Consider the following 12,196-nt stretch of genomic DNA (forward strand, 5'->3'; position numbering starts at 1 on the left):
TGTTAATCTGGAGGACTGAGGACCAATTAGAGACCCTCACTCATGTAAGTGTCGAATCACAGGCCACCCAGTCGAGACGACTCACAAGTCAGCAGCCAATGAACAGTTGGCATTTGCCGGAGTGTCTAGAGGATATTGGAGTCTATCCTAGAGGTCATTGAACCCGCGAATTTTTCCAGAGTCTAGTTATTACCTATATTTAGAATAAATAATTATATATGTGTTAAGTTTTGAGTAAGCCTCAGTAGCAAACGCGTTAATTTTTTTATTGTGAAGTTTTTATATTTGGTACCTAGTAGTAGTTTTATTTTGATACAATGTAAAAAAAAAACAGAAATATTATTATTTTACCTTTCAGGCTGTTTTTCACTCGTCATTTGATTTTTTTTCTCTCGTCGTTCATATTAGTTAAGGATTATTTCTGTAAATTTAACACTATACTTCTCTTGTATTTGTTGTTATGTAACAAAAAAAACAAACTAAAAGTCAGTCATAGGGACTGTCGACAGAAGTGAAAACTTAAAATTTTGTTTTAAATGTGTAATATGAAATCATTTCTACGTCAGATGTACGCAAGAAAATGATTTTGGTATTACATATACTACTAGCATGTTGGTGACGCGAACCCATAAGTTTTGCCCCTACCAATGATAACTTTAAAACTAGAAGAAATTAAGTTTTTTCATTGAAAGAATACAAAAATTTTAACTTAAATCTACAAATAATCAACATTATCTATATTAAATCAATAATCTGACATTTGAAGAAATTCAAATCGTCAATAAATAAACAAAAGAAAAAACATAACCTCAACTTAACTACCTACTAAAAAAATATCCAATACTGGCAATATGTACCACACAATAACGTTAATTTTAGCTTGGAAAATAAAGATAAAATTAAAAACCTGTATCTTTAAAAATAGAATAAATAAAGTTTTATCCTTGAAATATAAAAAAAAATAACACGTCACGACGACTTACATGAATTTACTCCTTATCCAAACCTTCCTATAGAAGTTTTCACTTAAAAAAAAATTCGACGGATATGTTCCTTATTACTAGGGACCGGAAAACTTCGCGGTTTCAAGGACCTGTAGGATGAACTCCATAGTTCTACGTACACTCGGTCAAATGTCACCCACTCATTGGCTGCTGTCTTGTCTTCCAGCGTAGCAGCCTGTGATTAGATAAAGCTTTGGTTGCTTTCATTGGCCCAGAGTCATCCAGGTGAGTTGTGAACCAATAGCAGAGGCAGCACTGAGGTATAACGATTTGTATTTTAGCCTATCGCGAAATGAATTCGCGAATTTTTCCGGTCTCTACTTATTACTAGAGACCGGAAAAATTCGCGGATTCATTTCGTGGTAGGCTAGACTCCAAACTCGTTCACATTCATTATGAGTCAGTGATTGGACCACCGTTTACCTGAAGGTCTCTAAGCCAGTGAAAAACCTTCAACAAAAGAAGAATCAAATCACATGCATCCCAGGTAACGCGTGTCACAAGTCATTATCCAATGAGCAGGTGCAGTTTGTCCTAGTAGGTACATAGAGGATCGTGGAGACTATCCTAGAGGTCATTGAAACCGCGAATTTTTCCAGTCTCTACTTATTACTATCATTTGCGTGACGTTTTACATCCTTTATTAGGGACATGTGTTTTTCGCGAAAAGGTTTTCGAGAGCAGCTGTGTGTTGAAACATCGCGGCATCGTCTGTGTCTCGTGGTTGAAATTCTCCCACTCTGTCGGCACAGCAACTCTGTGCGGAGGCAAGCTCGCCCTGATTGGCTAGTCAGAGCCGGCGATGGCTCCTCTTGCAGACGGCCGCCAATCACAGCGAAGAAACTGTTGGAGCAGGTGCACTTCATTGCAGTCTGACGGGCGCTCGGATTGTTTCGTGAAAAATACATGCCCTTAACCATTATAAAACACTCAGTGAACATCTGTTAAAATTATTGTGATACGAAAACAAATGCAAGGGAGGTATAGTGTTAAATTTTCAATAATTACTCTTATCTAACAGGAATGACGAGAAAATAAAAAAATAAATATCAACATGGCGTGAGAGACCCACCTAGTAAGGGGTGTATGCTAGTAAGTGAGACGGGATGATAAGTGCGACGCTCGATGGTGCTTCTAGCGCGGTATCGCCTCTAAGCGCAAGCCTCTGAACTGGCGCGCAGTCTTCTCGTCGTGCATACGATAACTACGAAATTTGAGCGATGACCGTAATATTATATGGCGGAGAAATGAAGATAAACGTGAAATGGAAGTCCCTTAAGTGCTTTCAAGAATCTGTACCAGTTATTTTGTGTCTAAAAAGTACTCTGAAAACACGCCTTTTAGCCTTTTTCACTCTTCTGTAAAATACAATTTAAAAATTTAATCCGGTAACCGAACTTCTTATCAATAGAGGCATGCATATTCCGCGAAAAGATTCCGAGACTAAGCTGAAAGTTAAAACACTCTAGCATCGTCTGTGTTTCGTGATTGGGTGAGTTTCTTACATGTCGATTGTTCCTGCACCATCACAGTAATTCTGCGCGGAATTAAACGCGTCCTGAGTGGCTCGTTCAAATAAGGCAACAACTTCTCTCACAGACGGCCGCCAATCACAAGGAAGAAATCGCACTTACCTGTATACCGTGTAGCAGTCTAATAGGCGTTCAGATTTATTCATGAAAAATGCCTGCCCATACTTATCAACCGTCAGCGAACTTTTAAATGCCTTTCGTTAACATACCCCACTCGGATGTCTTGAAGTAGATTTCAAATCGTGTTGTTTTTCCTGAATCTCTGCACTTGTAAACAGTTGGTGCTGTTAATTTCCAAATTATAATAATTTTAGTCACGGGGTTTTAGTAATGAACTAATGAGACAACCATTTTGCAAATTTTTTTTAAATAAATGTACGAATCAATAAATGTTCTACCATCAGGTTGGTGTCCTTGTTAATTCAAATGGTCGTCAAAGATCGTAAGTTTTTGCACATTTCTGTCAAATGTATTTAAAATTATAAATATGATGCATGAAGATTAAATAATATTAAGGTATTCGGTATTGTGAGTCCTCGGTAAATGTTTAAGTTCAAATATAAATATTTTATCTATTTTTGTAACAGTCGATTCTTTAAAGGTAATAGTTAAATATTTGCGTTATTTATAACCACCTATTTAAAATAAGCGAAACAGTGTGTATTGTATTAGATTAACATTAATGTAAATAAATATCGCGATTTATTATTGAACATATCAAATTCAATATTCACAAAATCCTTTAATTTATTCCCTGACCATCGAGACTGTAATTACACGATATTTTAGTAACTCGTTCAAAAAAAAAAAGAAAAAGAAATAGTGACCTAGGTCCTAAACCCGAGAAATTCTGTTTATACCTAGATCCTGATATCGTTCAGGACAAAACTAGTCTTTTAGTTTCATGCTGTGTGGTTGGTAGTGTCTGAATCGTTTGAAGCCATTTTCAGATTTAAAAAAAAAGGAATTTTCGTTAAACTAGGCAGTGAAACCTCTATTCAGTTTCATGCTGATAGTTGGAACGCTCGCCAGTAGGGGCCGCTGCCGCGCTACGCGTCCTTGAAAGAGGGCTGTCTGGGGCGTTGCGAACTAGCCGGTCCCGGGTCGATATGTGGCCGTGTTGTGACAGCGGGGTTTTTTCCCACTTCGCCCCGGCGGGAAAGGTGAAAGAGGGGTGGAGAAGAGGACGGGGAGGGGACGCCAGGGGTAATTTTTCATTCCTGGGGACGGGACGCCTCTACCTCGTACCTCGCCCGTCCGCGCTGTTGCCAGAACTCAAACCTCCCTCCAACTCAGCCCTTAGAGAACAAAAAAAAAAAAAAAAACCCTCGTCGGATCGATTTTTACTAGGTCCATGTGTCGATATACGAGCCTCTTTTTTTTTTTTTGTTTTTTTAGTCCCTTGGCTGCACCCGCGCTGCTTGTTTGCGGGAGGGAGGGGAAGTGAAGCGGTCGGAGGGGAAGGTTGGCGGTGGAGGGGAGGAAGTTCCCGGGATGCAGCGCGATTTTCCGTCCTCCCCTCCCCTTTTTCCACCAGCCTCTTTCCAGACAGCGCAGCGCTGCGTGCATGTGCAACCTCCCTTCCCCCCACCATTTTCCCTCCCCCTTCTTCGCCACGTGACCACGCTCCCCCTACTCTTCCCTTCCACGCGGACGCCATATCGCGTCACCGGCTTCCCCTCCGTGTCTGCGCCGTTCCAGCCGAGGTTCAGGCGCGACTGGGGGCCCACAGTTTCCCCCTCCCTCCTAACCATCCCACGCGTATTTTATTGTGTTTCTGAACTTGATGATTTACATATTCGGATATAGGCTAGACCTGCGCACAAAACAGGGTCAGTAGGCCTGGCGCACGCGCCTCCTCTCACCCCCCTCCTCCCCTTCCTTCATCCCTTTCTCAACCGCGCAGAAACAAATAAACCATTTCGATCATTAAACGGCTCGTGGATAAAGAGGGGGGTGAGGTCTGGGCTCGTGGCGGGGAGGATGGGGGGAAAAGCAAGGGAAAGTTAGTGCCCGCCTGGTGGGGAAGGGATGAAAGAGGATCTTGTTCGAGTAGAGGCCAATGACCTTCGGCAAGACGCCGGGGTAGAAACGTAAACAAGACGCCACGCGTCGGCGAAACGACGCCGCTTCGGAGCAGGTTTGTCCACCCCCCCCCCCCCCACCACCGCCGAGCTCTTCCGTCACCATCATTTTATTAAATCTTTTTTTATTTTTCAAGCTAATAAACAACAGCTGCTGTCCTCATCGAAGAACCGCGTACTATTTTTTTTTACGGCCGCTTCGGAATGAACGCGCCGTAAACCAAAGTAAAAGAAATTGACACTAAGCCTGTTTTCTTTTTCTCTTCTTTTTTTTATTTACTGAAGAACTTGTAAGACATACTTAATTAACATAACACCACTACACTGACTATTTATTTATTTGTATTTACTGACTAAATAACTACCTGTGTCGTTCATTATACGTTAATGACATTAAGATGATTCATAAAACAATTTCATTAAAATGTTACACAGTGGATAACATTGTAACTAAATAACATACATTGCAGACAGATAGACAAATATTATACAGAACGCAATAGTTCTACCTCATTATGAAAGCCTCCTAATATTATTTTGGGAATTTTTTTTGTTAATATATTTCATATGATTACATGACTTGGCAAAGCTAACTTCCACAAACTTCCATAATGTCATCATCATCAGTTCGGTGGACGATCAATGGGGAGAGGTTGCTCGTGTATATAATTTATGATTTAATGCAGTTTGTTGGACATATGCCATTACAGTTTTGCAAAACTGCAATGGCGTATGTCCAAAAAAAACTACATTAAATCAAATTTCTCCATTGCATGAATCATTTAAAGAACGCGGATAATTTATGTTTGATTTTTTTAAGTATCCTGTATTTTATATTTTTAAGTTAGTTAATTGATTAGACGTATTTTTATACGCACATAGGCAATACACATGCCGAATAATTGCCTATACGAAACGAAAGGCGCCGAATTGGTTTCAACAGATATGCCGTAAAAATTCTATAGGCTATCGTTTAATATTAAAAATTGGTTTTTCTTAAAGCATAGATCACACATTAAGAAATTTTCAATGGCTATGTAATTGTGTACATTGACTGTGTTATTTGAGTTTGTAGTCATTGCCATAAATGAATTCAATACAAAACGCCGATGGAAATTTTTTTGTGGCAACCAGTTACTATCAACTTCAGGAATTACACTTAATTATAAACTTTTTTTTTTGCAGTGGCGATCGCAAAATGATGGGGAATTTGGTGGTGGGGGGAAGAGAAATATCTGCGATTCCCTTAGTCGTTGAAAATAATCTATATTATATCGGTGAAGGCAGTAGGCTACCTATGTTATTTTGGACGATGCAAGGTGAATTGTTACAACATCTGCAATTGTGTGTGAGAAACCACGTCACCTACAGATACTTCTACTTCTGCAGGCCCGTATTTCAGTGTGTTAAGAGTCAAGAGTTTTTGTAAACTTGCGTGTTCAAAAAACATTTATGTGTAACATATTAGCTCTCGGTATACGGTTTTTGGTGGGAGTAGTGAGAGGAAAGTCAAAAAACGGGGGAACGCACCACAACGCCGAAATACCACAACGCCGAACGTACAATAACGCCGTAAACCATAACGCCGAATGCCAAATTGACTACAACGCCGACAGCTAGAAAAAACTGCTGTGTAGCACAACGCCGAATTACCACAACGCCGAAATACATTAACGCCGAAAAAAGTCATTGCAGGACTGCCACAAAGGTTAGGTTAGGTAAGGTTAGCACACAAATTCATTCAGTTGTTTTTCATTTTGCTCCCGTGGGCCCCCCCCCCCCCTTCCTAGCAGCAATTTTTTCGGTGTTACTGTATTTCGGCGTTGTGGTACACAGCAGTTTTCTAGCTGTCGGCGTTGCGGTCAATTTGGCATTCGGCGTTATGGTATTCGGCGTTATTGTACGTTCGGCGTTGTGGTATTTCGGCGTTGTGGTCTTTCGGCGTTGCGGTAACGACCCAAAAAAACGGAAACCACGGTGCTGCCATCTGTGGCGGATGGCGCGTGCCGAAGTTTACAAAGGCAAAGGGAAACGTTATATTATTAACTGTTTGGTTAATTTTAACGAGATGGGCAGTGTTTTAATAAAATTCCTTGTCGAAAATCAGGTCCGAGGCCAGGGTTTAGTTCGCTTTTATCGGAGCCGTTTCCGTTATGTAGTTTGAAATGTCGCTCTGCAGATCGAATGATTGACTGGTGACGTAGCTGCTCCGGCAGCGATTTCTAGCGGCGGGCGCGGAAACTACGTGTCATTCGCGTCCAGAAATTTAGTTTAAAACACAATCTGCGTATACTTATTACGCACGGCATTATTTAAAAAGAATTCTACGTTAAAGTTTGTGTCCTAGTTTCGTATTATAAAGGTATTTGCAACATGAGAACGCGTAAATTCGCTCGTTACCGAGATTAGATGTTGAACATCTCTGGCGAATACTGAAGGACTCACTCTCTTTTTTTTTGTATCCTCCCTCCCCCAACCGAAAAAAAAAAACCTTTATCCACCACCGATGCTTTAACAAAGCCAAAATGCGGAAATTGAACGACTGAAAATAGTTACGGCGTAAAACCTGTTGAAACCAAGATGGCGTTTTTCGGTTGCTATTTCCCTACCGCTGAACAAATTTCCACTGCATCAAGTATAATGCTGTTTAGGCTATGTATTTGTAACTTGGAACTTCGTATCACATGATTGAACACGGGCATGGGAAACTCTCAGTCTTGAGATAAACAGCGGCGACGAAGCCCCATGCTGACTGCGATATCGGTCAGAGGTTATCTTGCGCGCTGAGAGATGAAGATTGTGGTTGGTTAGAGCACTAGCGTGACAGTGGACGTGGTCCTTACAGCTTCCCCCTTTACTTTTGAATCTAACGTTACTGGAGCTTCAGCCACGCAGAGCACTACGCTCGCTATGTTCGCCACGCGAGTAGAATACAGCAAGCTGCATATCTCAGCTGCCACTGGCCTCACCAGGTCGTGTTCTCTGTGTTTGTTATGTTGGCGATCCTGGAGACGTCACCGGGTGTTCGGTGGGAATCCTTTTCACAGACGAGAGAGCCAAACGCCCGATCGTTAGGGACCGGAAAAATTCGCGGGTTCAATGACCTGTAGGATGAACTCCATAGTTCTACGTACATTCGGTCAAATTCCAGCCACTCATTGGCTGCTGTCTTGTGAGACGTCCCAACGTAGCAGCCTGTGATTCGATAAAGCTTTGGTTGGGTGTTTCTCGTTGGCTCAGAGTCATCCAGGTGAATTGTGAACCAATAGCAGAGTCAGCACTGAGGTATAACGATTTGTATTTTAGCCTATCGCGAAATGAATTCGCGAATTTTTCCGGTCTCTAGCGATCGTGCATCTTGGGTTTTTTTTTGTTCATTGTAAATAAATATGGTGGTGTTGATAAAAGGTTACTAATGGTCAATTACCAATTAGGTTAGGTTAACTACATTATAAATACTTTGAAACATTGTGGACGGTTGATTTGGTTAGGATAGCTACATAAAAGATAAAGAAAAAAAGCATGAACTTCGGGGAACTTCGGGTTTTGGCTCTCTCGTCTGTGAAAATAAGGCTTCCCGTGTTCGGTTCTCGGTTGTTTTTTTCTAAACGTCGCTGACTTCGCGCATGCGCAGATAATCCAATACGTTTTTTTTTGCGTGGAATTGGGCTGTAATACTGCGTTTCCTTTTTATGGCGTTGTGCATCTCTCAGTATTGTGCTTTAAATAGTCGCGTCGACGGAAAATTTCATTGAAGAAGTACGAATATATCCATGATTTATGAGAAAAAAAATTGGTGGAAGTTAGGATGCGCAGGACAATGCCTGGGATTTGATTTCGAAGGAATGCTATCAAACTGAGTTGAATATTTATTCCGAAATAATCCATAAGTTTGGCTTCGTCCTCACATGCAGCTGCTTCGTCAAATGATGCAAAGCTTCGAATTCATCTCTTTTGTAGGTTATCTTTGAAAGATTATCTTTCAATAATTGCCGTCTAAACAAGGAGTGGCCAAATTAAATTATTCGGCAAAGACTAAGGTGTTTGAGTATTAGAAAACAATGCATTCAACCAGGGACTACGAAGGTAGATTCAAATAAGAATATTAAAATTAATATTTAATTAATCCCAGACATTTATTTTTACGTTTAGGTACTGCGAGAGCCAGCAGAAAATCACAACCGTCGGAATCCCACGGCAGGCTTCTCTCCGACGATGTGAACTAGACTTATATGCCTGGCCACCTGGCGTAGCGAACATAATAGATAGCATACATAGCGAACATAGATAGCCTAGCCTTCTGTGTGGCCTCACTTTTACACTAGCATGCAGTAGCAATTGTAATAATTGCAGTGGCGTACGCAGTATTTCATTTCGAGGAAGGGGGGTTTTAAAATCTTCCTTGTAGTATTACAAACTATTTCTTGGCAACTGATTTCCAAAACTAAACTTTTGTAAGCGCACAATTTTTTTTCCTGTGTGGTTTATAAACCAGGCTTTATTCGTAAATAGACATGCTGTTTTTTTTGTATGCCACTCGGTACAGCCTGTGCATCGGAATGTACGAGCAAGTTTTTGTCCGTGTGTGTACCCACAGTGTGCAACGTTCATCGGGAGGCTACAACTGGCTGAAAGCTTTACGACGACAGTTCATTACACGGTTTTTTGGTTCGCAAACATTATTTCTCCGTTTTCAAACGAGAGATGGGTTTCGGTTCGCATGCACGTGTTCACGCTGTTAACAAAAAAAAAGGGGGGAAGGGGGAATCCATTAAATTCGTGGAATTTTCAACGAAAAATAATGCACTTCAAATAAACGAAGTGTACTTTGTGGTTTCAGATGACTGGATCTTCATAGAAAACTATGGCCAAACCCGATTATATAAATTGTTGTTTCGTTGTAAAGAGGGCATGTTTTTAGGGGCATGCAATTTTCGCGGAAAGATTTAGAGAGTAGCTGTGTACTAAAAACATAGTAGCGTCGTCTGTGTTTAGTGATTTGTTGAGTTTTTCTCAGGTGCCTGTCCACACAGGGAAAAAAAAAATTTCTATACTTTTACAAAAGATTCCTTTGGAAACCAGTTGCCAAGGAATAGTTTGTAATACTAAAAGAAAGATATCGTAACTTTGTACAACACATGGCTATAGTTAAATTTGCATATATGAAACACGTTTTATCGAGATAATAATGATTATTTCTTGCGAATATTGGAGCATAAATTTATATTTTAAATGATGTTTCATTCAAGCTTAATTTTTTTTTCAAACCAAGTGAAAGATAATCTAATATTCATCAACTTTCTTTATTTTGTTGTATGCGCAGTTAATGCTGGAAAGCTATTCAGGGAACAGTTTACAAATAGCTTCAACTATGTATATATTGGAGGTACTGGGACAACACAAAACACAAATAACCGGGTAAGAATCTTAACCCAGAAATCACCGCGGGCACTATTTTGTAGTGATACAGTTGTTTTCATGTAAATGTAAAAAAATTTACAATTATATGTGATTTAACGTAAATATTTCCGTTCATTTACAAAAAAAAATTACAGTGTATTGTCAGCACATGAATCGCAGCAATTGTGTGCGAAGGCAAACTCGCCCTGATTGGCCTGGTCAGAGATGGCGATGGCTCCTCTTGCAGACGGCCACCAATCACTAGAGACCGGAAAAAAATAGCGGGTTCAATGACCTCCAGGATAGACTCCAATACCCTCTACACACTCGGGAAAATGCCAACTGTTCATTGGCTGCTGACTTGTGAGTCGTCTCGACTGGGTGGCCTGTGATTCGACACTTCTATGAGTGAGGGTCTCTAATTGGCCCTCAGTCCTCCAGATTAACAGTGAACGAATGACAGAAAGAAGCACCACTACGATATAATTATTTGAATTTTAGCATAATACGAAAGGAACCCGCGAATTTTTCAGGTCTCTACCAATCACAGCGAAGAAACTGTTGGAGCGGGTGCGCTTTACTGCAGTCTAACGGGCACTCGGATTGTTTCGTGAAAAATACGTGCCCCTAGGGTTGTGGGAGGCAGAGGTGTGTTTATGCAATGCACAGAATGAGTTTGAATTCTACGGACAAACTTCGACTGCAGGGTCTTCACGACGAAATAAGCTGAAAACTTATAAACGACACGTGGTCTGAAGTTCTCTCCAAACAGGTGACGCCTTTGAAGTCAGGACTGAACAACAATTTTTTTTACTATAAACTAGCTAATGCCCGGCATGTGTTGCTATGCGTCTTTAAATTTTTTTGTAATATGTTTGAAGTAGATACACATATACAAAGCATCTCTCATCTCTCTCTATTTCTCTATTTCTTTCTGTCTCTGTATAGGCTATATGTCACTCTATAATTCTCACTCTATTTCTCTGGATATAAATCTTCTATATATATATATATATATATATATATATATATAACTATATCTCTATGTATCTGTTTCCATCTACATCTTAATATATCTCAATATCTGAATCTCTCTGATATATACACCTCGCTCTAATCATATATATCTATATATCTCTATGTCATTATCTTCCTATCTATATCATTACAAAACAGAAGACGAACACACAAAAATTCATTAATTTATATATATTTTTTAACTATCTATATTTTGTCTCGTTTTTTTACCTGTCACAGGTATGACATGGTATTTAAAAACACGCGCGTATTATAATGCAACGTTGTGTAAAAATTTAAAAGCAGTCAGTGAAGAACTTTCGGAGATTTAAAATTTTGAACGAACGAATATTTACATTTTTTTTATTTAGATACATAAAGTATTTAAGATGGAACACTGCGCATCCGGACAGTGTTTAATTGAAGCATGTTACACTACAACCTGTAGCAATATTATTCTATTGAAATATTTGGGAGGAACTCCATTATTTGTCACATATTTTTCTGACGTGTTACTATCACAAAATTCGCATTTGTTGTAGAACTTTAATCAATTAAAACTTAAACCAGTGTTCCATCTTAAATACGTTACTTAAATACGTTACTAAATATGTCAAAACATATGCCAGACTTCGTAAGCACTTTAGACCATGAGTCGACTAGAAGTTTTCAACTTATTTAGTTGTGATGAACGTGCTGCTGAAGTTAGTCTGTCGAATTCAGACTCACTCTGTATACTTAACGAGTTTTGAAAGTTTTGCCAATGCTTCAAGATGATTCTTGACAGCTAGTGTTTGGATTTACGTTAACTTATAACTAGGGACCGGAAAAATTCGCGGATTCAATGACCTACAGGGTGAACTCCATAGTTCTATGTACACTTTGTCAAATGCCACCCACTCATTGGCTGCTGTCTTGTGAGACGTCCCAACGTAGCAGCCTGTGATTCGATAAAGCTTTTGTTTGGTGTTTCTAATTGGCCAGAGTCTTCCAGGTGAGTTTTGAGCCAATGGCAGAGACAGCACTGAGGTATAACTATTTGTATTTTAGCCTATAGCGAAATGAATTCGCGCATTTTTCCTATCTCTACTTATAACATGTAAATTTATGCCGATCACTTGGTCAAATGGCACCGCCTACCTTGACACACACGGTGTGC

This window comes from Bacillus rossius, chromosome 13 (assembly GCF_032445375.1).
Source record: "Bacillus rossius redtenbacheri isolate Brsri chromosome 13, Brsri_v3, whole genome shotgun sequence".
Classification (NCBI taxonomy): domain Eukaryota; kingdom Metazoa; phylum Arthropoda; class Insecta; order Phasmatodea; family Bacillidae; genus Bacillus; species Bacillus rossius.